The following is a 20,861-nucleotide window of genomic DNA, read 5'->3' on the forward strand; positions in this document are numbered from 1 at the left end:
AAGGATATGTTGTACATTCCAAGATTGACCAAAAGTCTGATTTCTATTTAAGCCTTAGGAAAAGTACTATGTGGCGATTTTCCAAGATGGAAAGGTGTATATTTATCCCAAGGGTTCCAACTTCAGCACAACAAAGGTGCTTGGAGTGAGAAGGAACAAGTGTACATACTTTATTTCGAGCTAGGAAAAGAATTGGTAAGTAGAAACAATAGTATCCATGATTTGGGGGAGCTGTGGCCTAGGAGAATGGTACACGTGCATTATAGAGCACTCAAAGTACTCAAGGAGGCCACGAATGGGCTCTGATTTCACTACATATCAATGTGACATGCGCAAGGGGCATGCCATAGGAAAGTACACCAAGACCATGTTTCCTTGTAGTGATAATAGGTCTAAGGGATCTTGGAATTGATCTATTCAAATGTATGTGGGCCCATGTTAGGTCCTTATAATACTTGTGTATTCCCTTATTATTATTGTCATTGTAGCCCCCCATGTTTTCCACATATTATTATTATTGTGCCCCATAGAAGCCCACTATTGTTATTGTTGTGCCCTTACATTATTATTGTTATGTCGGCTTTGACTATATTGTGACCCCTTAGACTCCAATGTATAGAAAAGAGGTCTTCTCATTTGTATCATCAAAGAATTGTTCATTTGCGTAATTTAAAGGAGGTTTCCCCGTCAAAGAGACTGATTTTGAAGTCGTTTCTCTATCTTTTCTTCTATTTTGTGAGTGGGTTGCATAACAATTAGTATTAGAGCTTTGGATTCTAGGGTTTTGTTGATTTGAACAGGTCATTGTAAAATTTTTTCTATAACTTTTTTTTTTTGCGACGTTTAAGAAGCTACAATTAAAACCCATTTGAGCCGAAATCTTGATGAACATTGGGTCTGAATTTCAGATATTTTCTAGATATATTTTTGGAGATATGATCCAAGTAAGTTATGGTTTTTGCAGGCTCCCGAATTAAATCTCACACAGGTGACCTGGGGAAAATTGTCATAACTTTCTCTCTGAGAATCAGATTGAAATTTAGTAAAATGGTACATAAAGAGGACATACTATAGTTTTCTGTGTATTGGTTTCAGGTCTGAAGGTCGAAACAATGACACGTGGTACTTTGTACAAGTTCGCTCTACTGAACTAGTCTATAATTAGGTCATCGTGGGATATTTGGAATAACTCTTTCTTGGAGAATCCAATCACGATAATACTTGTGGGGTTGGAACGAGGAATTAGAGGGCCGCCACAGGACGAATGTTTAGAGCTTGGAGATATAAAATTAAAGAGATAAAACATATTCAATATCGAGCTCCTACAAAGCCAAAAAATGTGTGTAGTCTTTTTAAAATTTTGCATAAGTTTGGTTTGAAAAATTAGTTTGAAGGAATTCAAATGACATAGTGAAGCATAATTATCATTGATGCCCCGAAGAAGTAACATGGAAACACCTAGTAAGAAACTTGAAAGTTCTAGCATGACTTATGAAGAAGAGGAAGAAATGCAACATGATATATCAAAATTACGAGACCAAGTGCAACAAATTTCACTCTCACAAAAAATAACAGAAGCTAAGATAGATGATTTAAAGAAAGGCATGGATGCTAAGATGGACGGTTTAAAGAATGACGTGGAAGCTAAGATGGATGGTTTAGAAGTAAACATTGAAGATTTGAAGAAAGACATGGAAGGTTTGAAAGGAGGTCTGGCAAAGTTGCTACAAGAAATGATTCCTAATGGCGAAAAGGTAGTAGAGGAAACTTAGGATGAGAACAAAAGAAATGTCAGTCATGATTTCATAGACTCCAACGTTGGATTGAATACCTACCATGTTCCAAAGATAGATATGAGGAAGTTTGATGGTAAGGATCCCGTAACATGGATACTACAGATGGAGCAATATTTCGATCTCCATAATGTGCAAAACACACAAAAGGTACGCATTGCGACTTTATATTTGGAACCCAGTCAGTTTGTATGGTATCGATGGCTTTGCTCTCGTAAAAAAATTGTCAGTTGGGGAATTTTTACGGAAGAAATGATAGCACATTATGATGATACAAAAAGAAACACCTTTTTTAGCCAATTGATAAATCTCAAACAAAAAGGTTCAATGGTGGAGCACATTGAGGACTTCCAAAAATTGAAAATAAGGGTAAAAGATATTGCAGAGGAGCATATGATTGATGTGTTCATAGGGACATTAAATGATAACATCCAACATGAGGTTCACCTTTGGGAACCTAATTCATTGGAGAAGGCATTCAGGTTGGTAAGAAAAAATGAAAGAAAAATTATGGCAACAAGGAAGCCTACCAATCACAACTATAAAGATAGAAGTGTTGTTGCTCCCAACCTTCCACAACTTGCAAGGTTGACACCACAACAATTGGAAGAAAAAAAAATAAAAATGACTTTCTTACAGTTGTGATAGAAAATGCACTAAAGGTCATAAGTGTGCTGAGAATAAGTTATTTTAGATAGATTGTGAAGAGGAAGAAGAAAAGGAACAAGAAACATCAAAAGAAGAGGATACACACCAGGAACAAAACCTAGAGAAAGAAGAAATGAACCCAATAATATCTTGTAATGCATTGGCCGGAATAACCACTCCTCAAACTATCAAGATAGAAGGACATATCAAGAAGAAAAAGGTAATAGTGTTGATTGATTCGGGCAGTACCCATAATTTGATTCATTGTAAGATAGTGAAGGAATTGAATTGCTTCCTATATCTAGCACCAGAGTGTTAAGTGATGGTTGCAAATGGAAGAACCATAAATTTCTCTGGAAAGTTCCATAATATCAAGCTATCTATGAGAGAATATGTGTTGAATAGTCCAATGCTTTCCATTCCAATAGGTGGTGCTGGTGTTGTACTAGGAGTCCAATGGCTACAATATTTGGGTACAATAGTTTTTAATTTTCAATAATTTAATTAATTAATTAATTATTTTTTTTTTCCAGAAGGAAAGGAAGTTGAATTAATGGGTATCGTAGGGAAACCAGGAAAGATAATCAACTCTAATGGCATGAAAAAGCTTCTGAAGAAAGAATAACATGGCGTAATTGCACAATTATGTTCGTTAGAGGTTCCCACGTCGAAATCATCTATTTCTCCAGATTTCCAAAAAGTCTTGGAAAATCATTTCAAGGTATTTGAGACTCCCAAAGACCTCCCACATATTCATGATCATGATCATGCTATTCATTTGATTCCAAGAAGTGTTCCTCCAAACATAAAGCCTTATAGATATCCCTATGACCAAAAGAGTGAAATTGAATGTATGGTTGCAGAAATGCTAGAGGCTGGTATAATTCAACCTAGTCAAAGTTCTTTCTCTGCTCCAGTAGTATTGGTGCACAAGAAGGATGGATCATGGCGCATGTGTCCGAATTATAGGGAGTTCAACAAGCTCATTATTAAAGATAAATTTCCCATTCCTGCCATTGATGAATTATTGGATGAATTACATGGAACAATTTACTTCACCAAGTTGGACCTTCATTCAGGATATCATCAAATCAAAATGAAGACTGAAGATGTTATAAATCTGACCCAAAAATATAAGATAATAGAGATAAACCCAAGAATAAGAAGATCTAAATATAGATAAAAATGATTCTTTATTGATCAAACCCTTAAGGTAGGGCAACACCATACATTCACTCCTTAAGGAAGGAGAACACTCCACAAGCCATATGCCTGTTCATACAATAATCCTTGACCTCCTAATGTGGAGTCTCTATCCTCTATATAGGCCTCATACATATAATACCATGGGTCATTACCATGGTTCCCTCAATACCATCTATCTAATACCATGGGCCCATTACATTATTACTAACTACTTGTGGTCCCTTACATGATACGGGTTAACCACCTTATTTATTACTATGGCCCATTCCATTATTACATTATTCCCTTGGGTACCTCCCTTTGTACCCCATATTATCCCCCCTAGGTATATAACTTTCCACCCCCTTAGCATGTTTCGTCCCCGAAACATGGGAAGAACACAAATAATAAGATCTACTCAAAAGAGTAGTCCACTGGTACCATGCACGTGCATCTAGCCATCCAAGAGAAAGGTGAACCCTTGATCTCACTGGTGCCTCGCTCGCTTGAGATGGAAGTTGACCGTGGCCGCTCTTTTGTGTTGATGTGTAGTAGGTGGATCTTTGCTCCTCTCTATCTGTCATGCGGGGGTTGTTGTCCTTGTGGCTAATTGGTTTCCATCTTGTTGGTTGTTGTCTTGCGGGGTGATGTGGGTGATGATATGTTGAAGTTTTAACCCATGGTGTCTTTTTATTTAATTCACCCCTTACTGGAGCCTGACTGTTATCTGGTGCATGTTGTGGTGCCTGCTGTAGTGTCTTATCTTCCAATATTACTTCAACCACTGAGCCCTCATCTGATGTATCAGCACCTGTATCCTTTTCTACTTCAGCCTCTGTTTGTGTTTGATTGTCGATCATCAATGGCTCATCATCTGATATGTCAGTCCCTGGAACATCTTCTTCTTCAACCTCCATGGACTCTACCTGTTTATTGATGGAAATATCTTGTAATGTAATTTTCTTCTTTTTATACCAGAGCTTCAGGAATTTCTTCCGCACGTTAATATTTATAGTACCCATCGATTCCATCCATGGGTATCCCAAAACAACATCCTCATTAACCATATCTGAAGCATAAAAATCAGAATGCAATACATACTTGTCCATAGAAATCTTCAAATCTTTATAAACTTGCACATCCTCATCATTAACCTATGTGTTTTCAATGTGTTTTGCAGGGACTTGCAATTTTTTTGCCAAATTGACATTTATGAGATTTTCTTGCAACCAGGATTTATAGACACAACAATCTTCTCCTTCTGAATGAATCCATAAACCTGCAATAATGATATACCAGTAGAAAATAACCCCTTACATGTCTCATTCTTCTGTTTTTTAGCATGAGACCATTTGTCTAAAATGACTCTTTCAAATTCTTCATTTGACAATTTGGACAATTGCTTGTTGTCAAGTGAGAACCACCATTTGGCAACCTCATCTTTGCAAGTAAGCGGTACCATACCCCTCCACAAATTCCCAAATTTGAACTTGTGCCTCTGTAGGAATTCTTCAATAGTAGGGCTATCATTTTTTCCTGTAAAATATAACATCTCCATGAAGAGGGTTTTGAAAAAAATTCACTTACTTGGTGAAAATTTGAAATTGTCACAGTTTAGTCAATATTGCTCAGAATCCCTATTATTACCTGTTTTCAGAAATGGAACAACCATTCTGCATCTGCCCATGTGATAGAAATCCTGATCTAGGCACTGGAATCGCTGATCCATGCTGCAACTATCCCGCCGTCACAAAAAATCACTGAAAAATAACTGATTTTAAATCAACAATATCTCCCTCATCCGGGCTCCGATTCGACTGATTTTTTTTTTTTGAAATCGGGTATTTTTTCACAAAAAATCCAGATCTGCAATTAGATTTTGCAGATTTTGCACTAGGATGTCCAGATTTGCGCTGAAAACTCGTTGCCTCGAAAAATTGTCTGCAACACCACTGATTTTTAGATCAACGATATCTCCTTCATCCGGACTCTGATTCAGCCAATTTTTTTTTTGAATTTGGGTATTTTTTCACAAAGAATCTAGATCTGCAATTAGATTTTGCATATTTTCTCCAAAACGTACAGATCTGATCTGCAAACTCGCCGCCCCAGAAAGTTCCTACAAAAAATTAAAACAAATTCTCCGCTTTTGCCCAAGAAAGTGCTCTGATACCACTTGTTATAGATCTGACCCAAAAATATAAGATAATAGAGATAAAACCAAGAATAAGAAGATTTGGATATAGATAAAAATGATTCTTTATTGATCAAACCCTTAAGGTAGGGCAACACCATATATTCGCTCCTTAAGGAAGGAGAACACTCCACAAGTCATATGTCTGTTCATACAATAATCCTTGACCTCCCAATGTGGAGTCTCTAGCCTCTATATAGGCCTCATACATACAATACCATGGGTCATTACCATGGTTCCATCAATACCATCTATCTAATACCATGGGCCCATTACATTATTACTAACTACTTGTGGTCCCTTACATGATACGGGTTAACCACCTTATTTATTACTATGGCCCATCCCATTATTACGTTATTCCCTTGGGTATGTCCCTTTGTAACCCATATTATCCCCCCTAGGTATATAACAGAAGACATTCCGAAAACAACATTTATAACTCATGAGGGTCATTATGAATTTTTGGTCATGCCTTTTGGCCTTACCAATGCACCTTCTACATTTCAAGGTTTGATGAACTCCATTTTCAAACCCTTCATTAGAATATTTGTGTCATTAATTTTTGATGATATACTAGTTTACATAAAGTCTTGGAAGGATCATGTTCAACATGTTGATAGAGTGCTCAAACTATTGGAGGAGAAACAATTATATGCAAAAATCTCCAAATGTTTCTTTGGAGTACAAAAGGTGGAATATTTGGGTCAATTATATCTCATGAAGGTGTTAAGGTAGACTCTAGCAAAATTAAATCCATTAAGGAATGTAAAATCCCCACATCCATAAAGCATATGCAAGGATTTCTCCGATTGACAGGGTATTATCACAAGTTTGTTAAGAATTATGGGAGAATAGCAACACTTCTGTTATGTAAAAAATAGTTAATTTTAGGTTTATTATTTAATTTAGGTTTAATTAGATGAAAGGGCACGATCATAAGATCATGCCCTTTCCCAAAGGGTGTCCGTGGCGGTATATAAGCCAGGAACCCCATTGTAATCAGACATCATCTGTCTATTCATTTATTAATAAAGTATTTTTATATATATTTCTGTTTATCCGGAAGTTTTACACTTCATCTGGTATCGGAGCAAGCGATCTTGCCTGGCAGACACTGCGTTACCCTGCGGGCCGGTGGCCTTAAAAACTCTGAAATTGCCCCCTGCTGTATTGGCGACTGTGCCGTTCAATCTGTTGGACACCTAATCCTAAAGGGTTAGTGTGGAATTCGAATGGACAAAAGCAGTCCAAGAGACCTTGGGATCTGAATCCCAAGAGTCACCTATTGTACTATAAAGGTGTATCTTATGTTAATAAAAATAGTACTCACTGATTTATCTTTCCTATTGTTTTCCTATCCATGTGAGTTTAACATGGTATCAGAGCCATGATGAGTGGCCTGTTTTCCCTGAGCAACTGGTCTGAGTTGCCTTGAATAGTGCTGACTAGAGCTGGCCTAGTCAAAATGATGTCAGAGCTGAATCGGTAACGCTGCCTGACACACCTCTGCACCTCCTAGCGCTCTGTCCTCTGCCTGATTCTCTGCACCTCATTGAATCTCTGCGCATCCGTTTTCTGCTGCGACAGAGGTGTCATGAAGACTGCGCACTATACATCCGTTGAAGCGTTTTGACACTATTTTCGGGTTAGATGCATCTGAACGTGTTTTGCTCAGCCGAGAGATAACAAAGAAGTTTGCTGCAACGCTTGGCGAGAGAAGACGCTGTGGTGGAGTCCAGATTGTGCGCCCTGTATAAAGTTTTTCTCACCAAGAGAGAGCCCCACCATCGTTGCTGGCTTGATCATAACCAGTTGGCCGAGGTTGATCAAGTGCGAAATCCATACTAGTGTTTGGGAAGGATGGTTCAGTAGACCCAAGTACCGGAGGCGCAATACCGCCATTGCATTGGCTGGTATCTTTCTAGTTTGCATTCCGATTGCAGTCACGTCGGCGGAGCTCGAGCAACGTCCACACTATCGCCTTCAAAATGGCGTTACCACTTACCATTGCTTTATAAATCGTTAGATTGTAATTCGATTTATAAATAAAATTGCATGTTTCTATCTGAGACCGAATGCTTACCCAGGTAACAGAGTGTTTTTTAACATAATGGATATGGTAATGGTGGCACTTGTGACAGCGGAGGCATTCGCAGCAGAATAGTGTATCTGGTGGAAAAGGCCGGAAATACCGATGCCAGCTGGTTGGCCTTCTGGTAACAGTTCGATTCCTTCACCTGTTTTGTTGTCGTTGCCCTCATCCTTCACGTTCTACTCTCCGACATTATTCTTTATAAACAAGCACTAAACCTTTCAAGTTTAAGCCTTTTATAAATAAGACTGGTATTATTAGAACAGCAATAACGGTTTCCGATTATGGTTTGAAGTCAAAGTGATATTATTGCAGCGGAAAATGAAGTTCGATTTTTTTCATAAGTCAGCATTATGATATTTATGGGACTGTTCAGAGATTTTATGTAGGATTTGATATATCAAGCATTGATGTCTGAGAGTACATAAAAACCTGGAGAATAAAAGGCCTTGACACACCAATGCTTCCGACATAGATAGACGACGTGGCTTCATCTCTTTTGCATATTGGGAGTAGATCGTATGGTATGGTATTGTATGCGGACGAATGCATGTTTATCAGTTGTTTTGTGGAGTTTATGCGCTGTGCGCTGTTTTGAAGTGATATATATATACCGTGATATATATATTGGTAGCATGCGCTGTGCGCTGTTTTAAAGTGGTTATATACAGTGCGCAGTTTTAATATTGAATGTGCGTTGAATTTTTATTGAAGGCCGATAACTGTCAAGCCATTCTGTAGTAAGTGACGACATGACTATTAAAATACAAAACCGGTAAACTTATTGAAGACAAGACACATGACATTCCTGCTGAGCGTGTCCACAGCTGTCGAAGATTAAATCTGGAGTGGCAGGCCTACATTTCCAGAACACATTCTTTGCGTAAGACATTTGTATCTGTTAAGGGCATCTACTATCAGGCAGAAGTCGAGGGTCAAAACATTACGTGGCTCACACCACATGTTCTGCAACAAGTTCTCCCCGGGGATGTTGATTTTCGTGTTATGCTGACATTTGTAGAATTTTATGAGACTCTTATAGATTTTGTGAATTTCAAACTTTATTATGCTATATCTTTAAAGTATCCACCAATACTTGATCCAAGATTGGAGGCAGCGGCAGCGGCAGCAGAACCCGCTTCAAATACTGTGAACCCGCTTCAGGACGATGTTGCTGAAATCGTTGTAGACCAGTGGAGTTGCTGAAATCTGCCCATGTCTTATATGTGTTTGATTACTCAATCCATTATTCCTTGCGCACGCGCATTATGTCATTAGAAATATAAGTTCATAAGCTATAGCATCAGTCAATTGCTCTGCATTATACTCCAGCCCAAACATTCTCACAAGCTCTGCATTATACTCCAGCCCAAACATTCTCACAAATTCCATGTTAGGATCCTTCAAGTACATATTATGTGAACAGTCAATAAGGTAATCCGATCCTTCTTCATCAGTTTTTTTGAAATAAACACGGTACAATTGGGCTACCTGTCTTACTGCATTTACAGGTCCAGTCAACCCCATTATTTTTGCATGAAATTCTTTGAAATATGCACGCAATTGTGAAGGAGTATCACGCAAGGGATCGATGGTAATAAAGACTGGGTTAATCCTCATGTTCTTCAATTCTAAGATATCAATGACTTTGACTATCTTGTTTGAATAAATTCTTTGCACGTGCCAATGAGGAGGCTTTCATACACTTGCTGGAGAGTATTCTTGTACACAGGATTTAATTTGTGAGCACTGGGAGTAGTGTGGGCATAGATATTTCTTAAGAGTGATTTTTGTCAGAACTTGAAAGTAAGAACAGAATTCAGTTCAAATTTATGGTGGTAATTGTACAGTTGGGAATCTTATAATTATTAAAACATTCAGCTAGACTGCCTGTCCTTGAACAGCTGTACCTTGTAACAAAATACTTGAGAGGCAGGAACTAGTGATGATGCGTTTTGTGAATGTAGTTGGATCCTGCTGAAGAGTGGAGCATGCTTTGTTCTCAGGTGAATTGAAGAAAATTCATTTTTTGAATGAGGAGTCTGTTTTCTGGATATCACCATTCTCTGTATGTTGAATCTATTCCAAGCTGATTTGAAGTTGTTGCCATAAGTTTATTTGGTGTCCATCTTTTCCTCACTGTTTTATTATTTTGAGGTTAGAAATGGCTCCAATCGGTGCAATATTAGAGTTAGTGAACAATCTAATACTCTCTACTATGGATAATACAGTCAAAATCAGCAAGGATTTTCTCACCGATATTCATAGTTGTTTACAAGATGTACATGAAAAGATTGATTTTTTACAACTTGAATCTCAGCTTCAGCAAGAAGAATTAAAACAGAGGAGTCATCATTCTAAACATGTTCAGAACATTGAGACTGCATCCCATAAACAGCAAGTCAATAATGTTACAGCTGGTTCAAATTCAGAATCCAATAAAGCAGCAGTTGTACATGCAGATGCAGAAACTCAGTTTGCACTTCCCAAGCCCATCATCAGACCTTGGGAACAGCTTGTCCACAACAAGCACAGAACTGGTCTTGGATATGACAAGGACTTGTCCTTTCATATTCCAGACTACTCAAAGCCCATTCAGTTTCATAGTGCTGGATTCATTGATGACAGTTCAGCTGCTCCTCATGAAAGTTCAGCTTTAGCTGTTTCAGATTCTGCCCCTCTTCCACAGCAACAACAACAACAGATTGAGAAATGCCAACACTGTGATCGAGTTGGCCATCTGAAAGATCACTGTTTTGATCTTCATCCATGTGAGCACTGTCATAAAACTAGCCATTCTTCAAACAGATGCTTCAGAAACAAACACCCTGCAAGAACAAAGATTCATCTTGGATGGATCGCTTCTTGGCAATGGGCATCAACAACCAAGAAGATATTCCAAACACATGTCAGAACTTGTTCCAGAGTATTGAACAGTCTTGCAGTTGAGTTTTCTCCATCTTCTCACCTTGTACCTGACAGGGGGGGAAATGATGGTCATCTACAAGCTTCAAAGTCACATCAAGCGAGCCTGAGCCACAACCTGCCACACCAGTTTCAGAGTTGCAGCCAGAGACAAAGATGCCCGTGAACAGATTGAGAACACTTCCTCTAGCAGAAGACTCCAGCTTCTTGCCAGTTTTGGAAGAGTTACAGGAATTGCATTAAGCATTCCAGAGTTGTTGGTTATCCTTAAACCATCACAGGTTGAGACTTCCCTTTTCAGGTTGAAGTTTTACCTTTTATGCGGGGTGAGACCTCCCTTTCATGGTTGAAGGTTTCCCTCTTTAAAACAATAGGATCACTTCCTCTAGCAGAAAACTTCAGTTTTTTGCCAGTATTGGAAGAGTTCCGGGAACTGCACTAAGCGTTCCAGTGTTGGTGGTCATCCTTAAACCACCGCCCTTTTTTTACCAACATTTCATAGAGCACATTCAGCCTAGTGCTGCCATGCAATTTTTTGCACATTTTGTATTACAGCTCTCTTCTTGGACTCATACATAACCCTTCGGATTAAGGGGGGGAATGTTGGACACCTAATCCTAAAGGGTTAGTGTGGAATTAGAATGGACAAAAGCAGTCCAAGAGACCTTGGGATCTGAATCCCAAGAGTCACCTATTGTACTATAAAGGTGTATCTTATGTTAATAAAAATAGTACTCACTGATTTATCTTTCCTATTGTTTTCCTATCCATGTGAGTTTAACACAATCTTCGAAGCATCTGGCAGAGGCCACATCATTCCACAGAACAGAGCAGAGAGTATCTACATCGTTCCTCCGTAGAAACCGTTAAATATAAGTGGAGCGTGTGTAGAGTCCGATGAGATATAAGTCGAGTAATTGAGTAAAAAAGATTAAACGTGACGTTGTGAAGTCTAAACCGCATAAACCTGATACTGCTTATCCCCGCACGGTACCTGCGTTTGCGGTGATAATTGCGGTTCTATTACAGTGGGTATCACGGTAAAATCAGAAGTTTAATCTGCCACGTTTGCTGCCAATCAACACGACTGTTGACTCTCCAGCCCTGTCGTTTAATTAAATAGCTTTCAATTAAAAGGCGTAAGGCGTAATTTCAACATTTCGTTATATATAGTTGTAATATATAAATAACTATATTATATAGTTATATATTATACACTATATATATATATTATAAATATAACGTGACGGTGTATGTTAAAAATATATATATATATAACGTGCAATATACATATATATATATTATATATAACGGTAATCTATATATAATATATATAACATATATATAATTATATTATATATTATATATAATTTAATTAATTTAATTTATTTATTTACTTATATATAATATATATAACATATATATATATAATTATATTATATATAATATATATAATTATATTATATATAATATATATAATTTAATTAATTTTAATTAATTAAAAGTTTTATATATATAAAAAGTTAATTAAATTAATTAAATGTTATATATATAAAATTTAATTTAATTAATTTAATTTATTTTAATTAATTAAAATTTATTTTAGCTAAAATAAAAAAAAAGGACGGAGGAAAAATATTTTAGCTGGCAAATAAATACACGCCTCCGCAAACCCGCTCAATGTCGACAATGACAATGGCGGATTTCCAAAAAAGGTTGTTGGATGCAGAGCAAAAGATAAATAACAACCACGACGAGGTCAGTAAAAGATTAAATGAAGTCGAGAGCAAGCTGGGGGAGCAAGCGGATAAAATCAAAAATCTTGAAGATACGACAAATCGAATAGAGATAAAGATGGAAAGTCAACATGTCCAAACAGAAGTAAACTTCAAAGAGGTCTTAACAATGCTAAAAGTTCTGTGTAAAAGGTCGAATTGTACGCCCGAACAACTACTGAAAGAAGGTGAAGAGAATCAAGAACACGTCTCGTCGGATTCAACTAAGTCCATAGAGTCTCATGACAAGGATGAATCCCCAAAAAAATCAGCGACACCCCACCAAGAAGCAAGTAACACAGTCTTTACAAACAAGCAACTCTGGGATAACTTTACCAATCAACACCCTTTTTTCGCTCAACCAGTGGCAACATACCAGCGAAGGGCAAAGGTCGAGATGCCTAAATTCGATGGAAACGAAAAAAACAATGTTGCATGGATAAATAAAGCAGAAGAATACTTTGAGATATATGACATCACTGACGATGACGAAAAGCTCAGACATGCATCCATGAAAATGGAGGGAGAAGCATATAACTGGTATATGTGGTGGAAAAAGACAACACATGTCATTAGCTGGAGGAAATTTAAAGATGCATTCTTCAAAAGATTCCAAGGTGTAAAGGAAGAAGAGTTCTTTTCAAAACTCATCAAACTACGACAAAAAGGAAGTGTTGATGAATACACTCAAGAATGGGAGACCTTAGTAACACGAGTACCTGGGTTATCAGAATTTCGTCTAATTCAGTCATACATCTCGGGACTCAAAACCCATTTACAAGCAGAACTTGAGATGCATGATATTACATCTATAGAAGAAGCAAGACGAAAAGCAAAAACAGCCGAAAAGAAATCCAAACCAATATTTTGGTCAACAGTGGAAAAAGCTTATGCAAGACGAAGGATACCCCAGTATGTGGACTCAAATAATACAAGATATGTTCCACCACATTGTCGTGAAGATGAAAAATCTAATGTGGAAATGCAAAGGATAAAAGAGGGTAAATGTAAACGTTGTGGTGAGAAGTGGGACCCCAAACATAGATGTGCTAAAGGAAAAGAACCAAAGAACCTATATAATTGTGAAGCAACCAATGATTCAAACAGTGAAGATTATGACATAGAAGACACAGAAGACGCTCCAGAATTTTCACCAGAACTAGATGATGGAAGTATTCCACAAGTATCATTATCAGCTATGACAGGTATATCACACCCTCAGACTTTAAAGTTAAAAGGACACATAAAGAAGAACGACGTAGTGGTTCTCATCGACTCTGGAAGTACACACAATTTTTTAGATACAACTGTGGCAAAGAGACTCAATATATTTTCATTTCCCTTACCAAACATGAAAGTGATGATAGCTAACGGTAAGAAGATTGAAAAGGTGGGAAAATGCCATAAGGTTAAATTGCAGATTCAAGACTTCAGTTTAGAGTCTCCGTTTTTCACAATACCGTTAGGAGGAGTAGATGTAGTCTTAGGTATCCAATGGCTACGAACTTTAGGTACTTATGCCGCCAACCATCAAGTACAATTTATAAAATTCAAATGGGGAGGTCAGAAGTACAAACTACATGGATTCCAAGCACCAGAAAATCATGTTGTATCATCATCTCAGATGATGAAGCTGAGTCGAAGAAGAGCACCTGCTTATGCAATACAATGTCACCAATTAGAAATGTTATCTGCAAATATGACCAGAGAAGAATCACCAGAGATTCAAGACCTACCTATGAAGATGTCGCCTAATACAGAAATTGAGCGTAGAACAGAAGTTAAAACAGAGTCAAACCCCATCAACATCAAGCCATACCGATATCCACATCTCCAAAAAGCGGGAATTGAGAGATTAATCCAAGATCTTTTAAAGTGTGTGACTTTGATCATCTTGGAGTATCTGATCAAGTGGAAGGACTTACCCGAAGAAGACGCTTTCTGGGAGAATGAATCATTCTTCAACAACGTCCGTCGTTACATATGCTTTGAGGACAAAGCATTCTTTCGAGAGGAAGGCAATGTTATGTAAAAAATAGTTAATTTTAGGTTTATTATTTAATTTAGGTTTAATTAGATGAAAGGGCACAATCATAAGATCATGCCCTTTCCCAAAGGGTGTCCGTGGCGGTATATAAGCCAGGAACCCCATTGTAATCAGACATCATCTGTCTATTCATTTATTAATAAAGTATTTATATATATATTTCTGTTTATCCGGAAGTTTTATACTTCAACTTCTAACAACATTACTAAAGAAAGATGCATTTTCATGGACTCTAGAAGCAACGAAAGCCTTTGAACATCTTAAAGAGGCAATGTGCCAAGCACTAGTCTTAGCTACACCAGACTTCACAAAAACCTTTATTGTGGAATGTGATGCCTCAGGAAATGGAATTGGTGCTGTTTTAATGCAAGAAGAAAGACCCATTGCTTTCGAAAGTCGTCCAATCAAAGGAAATTATTTACACAAAGCTATTTATGAGAAGGAAATGTTGGCAATAATACATGCACTTAAGAAATGACAACCTTCCCTAATGGAAAGACACTTCAAGATAAAAATAGATCATGATAGTCTTAAATACTTTTTAGAACAAAGATTATCTTCAGAAGAGCAACAAAATGGGTCACAAAGATGTTGGGTTATGACTTTGAAATAATTTACAAAAAAGGGAAGCAAAATGTTGTTACATATGCACTCTCAAGAAAGGATGAGGATGTGGAAGCATTGCTTAGCGCCATTTCTATTATCGAACCAGATTGGATAAACGAAGCAAGGGATGAATGGAAGAATGACGAAGAAGTGTGGGCACTCATTCAAAAGTTACAACAAGACCCTAGTACATCTGATACATTTAGTTGGAAAAATGATTCGTTATGGTATAAAGATCTCTTATACCTATGTAAGAATTCCCAACTCAAACAAAATATTCTTATGGAATTGCCCACCTATCGCTTAGGAGGGCACTCAGGATTTTTAAAAACTTACCACATGGTTAAGAAGAATTTTTTTTGGAATGGCCTTAAATATGATATTCAAAAGTTTGTGGTGGAATGTTTGGTTTGACAACAAAATAAAGTTGAAACAATTAAGACCCCAGGTCTATTACAACCTTTATCCATTCCAAGTCAACGTTGGGAGGAGGTTTCAATGGATTTTATCACAGGTTTACCCAAGTCCGATGGAAAGAGTGTCATCATGGTGGTAGTTGATAGACTTGCCATGTATGCACACTTTTGTGCATTATATCGTTCCTTTAAATCTAGTACAATTGCTACTGCATTTATGGAAACAATTCAAAAGATACATAGAAACCCAAAGATTATTGTAAGTGACAGAGATTCCATTTTCACTGGAAATTTTTGGACATAATTATTTTCTTGTCTGGGTACTTAGTTAGCTCATAGCTCATATTATCATCCTCAATATTATGGACAAACTGAGATAGTGAACAAATGTTTGGAAGGATATATCTGTTGCTTTGTATTTGATAAACAGACACAATGGGTCAAATGGTTGCCTTTCGCTGAATGGTGGTATAACACTACCTTCCATATTGCAACAAAAATGACCCCATTTATGGAACTTTATGGATATCATCCATCGTCCATCACATCATATTTAACAGAAAATTCTAATGTTAAAGCAGTGGAAGATCACATCGAGTATCAACAACAAGTTCTCCAACTCTTAAAGGATAACCTCACTTTGGCACATAATAGAATGAAACAACAGGTAAATTAACATCACAACAAAAGAAGTTTTGATGTAGAAGACTGGGTATTTCTATGGCTACAACCATACAAAGAAATGTCCATCAAGCAAGCTAAGAAGGATAATAATTATCACCAAAGTATTATGGTCCGTACAAGGTGTTGCAAAAGTTTGGTACTATAACATACAAATTGGAGTTTCCTACAACTTCTAGGGTGCACCCAATTTTCCATGTTTCATGCTTAAAGAAGGTTATAGGTGACAAGCTCCCAATTCAAACAATATTGCCAAAACTTGACGAGGAAGGAAAAATCATATTGGAACCTGCAACAGTCACATAAACAAGAACTCGACAGCTATGAAATCGATCAATTTCAGAGTATCTCATCAAGTGGAAGAACTTTCCCGCTAAAGATTCCACATGGGAAGATGAGAATTTTATATATAAGCATCCAAAACTACTCAAGCGTTGAGGACAACACTTTTCTAAAGGAGAGGGTCATGCTAGGTCCCTATAATACTAGTGTATTCCCTTATTATTATTGTCATTGTAGCCCCTTATTGTTATTGTTGTGCCCATGTTGTCCCCATATTGTTTTTATTGTGCACCATAGAAACCCACTATTGTTATTGTTGTACCCTTACATTATTATTGTTATGTCATCTTTGACTATATTGTGACCCCTTATACTCCTATATATAGAAAGAAGGTTTTGTCATTTGTATCATTGAAGAATTATTCATTTTAGTAATGTAAAGGAGGTTGCTCCTTCGAAGAGACTGATTTTGAAGTCGTTGCTCTATCTTTTCTTCTATTTTGTGAGCGGGTTGTGTAACAACCCATGTCAGCTATGTATATTGGAGACCTTCATAGATGACCATTCAAGGAAAACATGGATCTATTTTATGGAGACCAAGGACGAGGACTTTAATGGGTTCCAAGAGTTTGAAGCTCTTGTGGAGAGCCAGATGGGAAGAAAGTTCAAGGTGCCTATATATGACAATGGAGGCGAGTACAACTAGAATGCCTTCAAGGATTTTTTTGTAGATTTTGGAATTAAGAGGGAGCTATAGTTCCATACAAACCACATCAGAATGGAGTATTGAAGAGGAAGAATGAAGCCATTATTAGGGAAACGAAATAAACCTTGCATGATCAGGATCTACTAATGTTCTTATGGGGAAAACATGTAATATGACAATTTATTTGAAAAATAGGAGTCCACACAAGCTGTTGGGGAGGATGAAACTTGAAGAGGCATTCAAGGTAAATAAACTAGAGGTTGGGCATCTTCACATTTTTTGGTTCTTGTTTTATTTCCACGTTCCATCGAAGAAGAAGATGAAGCTCGAGCCTCTTGCATAGAAGGGTATCTTTGTTGGATACAATGAGACCTCAAAGGCTTACATAGTGTACATTCCTGTACTTAGGAAGACAATGGTGCAGAGGGATGCGAATTTTGAGGAGGAAAATTATTTTAGAAAGCATTGTGGCTCAATGCCAACTGTAGTAGAGGTTTAAGAGAAGGAAGCACCAAAGGTAGAAGGGAGACAACCATTATAGATTGTAGGAACCCAAACTTTTGTGCAGCATGAACAACATAAGCATGAGGAGGAGTAGGATGCTCCACTTACCCATGTTGATACTTCCAGGATGAAGAGGCTGAAATGAGTGGAACATATATTAAGGGAAGCTTAGGAGTAGGTGGATGCTCCTAGGATTTCAGTAAAGGAGATTATACCACCATAAAGTTTTTCCAATTACATGGCTCTTATGAGTGAGTTGATTGAGGTAGAGCCTTCTAGTGTTTATGAGGCATTTGAATAGTAGGCGTGGAGGGATTCCATGGTGGAAGAGTACTCTTACATCATGAAGAATGATGTATGTGAGGTTGTGCCAAGACCTAAAGGGAAATCAGTGGTGGGATCTAGGGGGATCTATATGATCAAACAACTATCGATGGTAGTGTTGAGAAGTTCAAAGACTGATTTGTGCTTAAGTGGTTCTCTCAGAGAGAGGGAATTGATTATGATGAGATATTTTCCCCTATAGCCAAGTACTCCATCAAGGCCATGATTTCCATTTCTACAAATAGGGGTTGGAATATCCATCAGATGGACATCAAGATGACATTTCTTAATGGTGTAATAGAGGAGGTCTATATAGAGCATCCTAAGGGATTTTAGTTGCATGGGAGGGATTCCCATTTTTGCGAGTTGAAGAGAGAATTTTATTGACTTAAGGAAGGACCACATGTGTGGTAGTCTAGGATAGATAACTATGTGATAGGGATGGGCTTCACCAAGAGTGATGTTGGCACAAAATTGTACTATATATTGGTTAGGGCAGAGCCACTCCTTATTGTGTTATATGTCGATGAATTGTTTCTTACAGGTTCAAAGAAGCTCATTGTAAATTTCAAGAGGGATATTGATTTAGAGTTCAAGATGAATAATATGGGGTTGATGCACTACTTTTTGGGGCTAGAGGTGTGCTAGAGGGGGAAGTATTCATTAGATAGGGGAAGTACTCTTTAGAGATCCTAAAGTGATTAGGTATGTAGGACTATAGGCCTATAGCTATGCCAATGGTGACCAATTGGAAGAAAATTGATGCTTCCAAGTAAGAGGAAGTGGACCCCACTTTATATAGGTAGTTGATTGGCTCTCTTGTGTATCTAGTCAACACTAGATTGGATATATGTTTTTCTATCAATACACTCAATCAATTTATGGTTGAGCCAAAGTAAGTGCATTCGATGACAACGAAACACATACTCAGGTATTTACATGGTATGATGGAGTATGGGTTGAGTTATGTCTAGGGAGATGGAGTGATGTTAGTGGGCTAGTTGGATGATTACTAGGTAGGTAGTGCAGTTGAAAGGAAAAGTACATCAGGTTGTTATTTTAGCTTGGGGTATGGAGCTATTTCATTGTTCAATAAGAAATAGAAGTCAATGGCACTGAGTTTTGCTCAGGTTGAGTACATGGCAATGGGTTTGGCATCATGTGAGGCCATTTGGATTTGGAAGTTATTCATGGGGATGTTTGATCATGAGTTGGAGATGACTGTGATATAATGTGAAAATAAGAGCTACATCAATCTATCAAAAAATCCAATGTTTCATCACAAGTCAAAACACATATAGATCAGGTATTGCTTCATCTGGTATTGTGTGCTAAAAGGAACAAGGAAGCTGCAATATGTACTTATGGATACGTAGGTTTCAAAAATCCTCACGAAGGCCTTGATGAAAGGAAAGTTTGTATTCTTTAGGGACAAGTTGGGGGTGGTGCATAACACCTTTCTTGCTAAGAGGGAGTGTTAAAATTGTAGCCCAACTAGGTGTCTATGCATACGCCTTGTGTCTAGGCATGCATATGATATCTTGAAAAAATACTTATTTCGACATTTTTTAATTCTTCTTAAGTCCAAACTTAGAAAAAACATAAATTAGTTATTATTAGATTTGTAACTTAGGTTTATAAAGTTTATAACTTTGGAAATTAGTCTTTCCATTTAACAAAATCAAGGAAAGCGATAAGATTTTTCCTTTGATCTTTTCTTTGAAGATATCAAGGAGGAAATAGGATTATGAGAGAAATTATAAATTGTTGGAATGAGTGGGTGAAGGAAACATTAGATATCACATCGAATAAGAGAGAAGACGACCAATTTGGGTGAGAAGAAGGAAGGCCGAACAACTAGGAGAATGGGCCATCTTGAGAAAGAGGGGATGTAGCCTGGCCATATTGAGCAATGAGAGAGGGGCTGAACCCTAGGCTATGTTTGTAGAAGAGAGAGGTTCAATATTGGGCCTGATTTTCTTGCTAGAGGAGAGGTCGAACCCTGCGATGATATATTTTGAAGGAAAGGGTTCGTACTCTATTGGAGAGAGCTCATGCTTTAGGCCGTACCATTGTAGAAGAGAGAGGGTTGATTTTTGTGGTTTTCTTGGCTATACATTCTCTAGATATGTTGTTGTAATTATTTCCCGAGTATTTTCTTTGAAGCCTACTAAAATCCCTCTTTTCTTGTTTTCCCCACATTGGGTTTTCTAGGGTAAACATTGTGTAAAATTTTATGTGCTTGGATTCCTTATTTTTGTTGTGCATACTTTGTTAGAAGCTTAACTGTGCTAGTTGTGCATAGATTTCAGATTTGATATTTCTATGTTTTCAGTAAAAATAAAATTATGGATATAAATTTTCGCTAACACATCAATCATTTTGCTGGACTTCGAGAAAAATAACATGGCCATCAGCCCATTCCTTGAGCATTCCATGCTTCATCTAAAGTGAATGAATTCTCCAATGTCCCAACCTTAAGTGAGAAACTATTACATCTTAAAGGGGTATTGGAAAAAACCTTGGGCTCCTAATTTATGCACCAAATAAAGATAAATCATTAAAGTAAAGTGTACACGAAAGGGGTGGAAAAAATAGGTAGAGGGAGGGGGTAACTTATTCCACCGTGATTTCTCTATCCTTACATCATTACACTCTAGATGTTAGACCCCCATGTTGT

This window comes from Pinus tabuliformis, chromosome 5_1 (genome assembly GCF_031772625.1).
Source record: "Pinus tabuliformis cultivar Carrire ecotype Pingquan chromosome 5_1, CPIR1, whole genome shotgun sequence".
NCBI lineage: Eukaryota > Viridiplantae > Streptophyta > Pinopsida > Pinales > Pinaceae > Pinus > Pinus tabuliformis.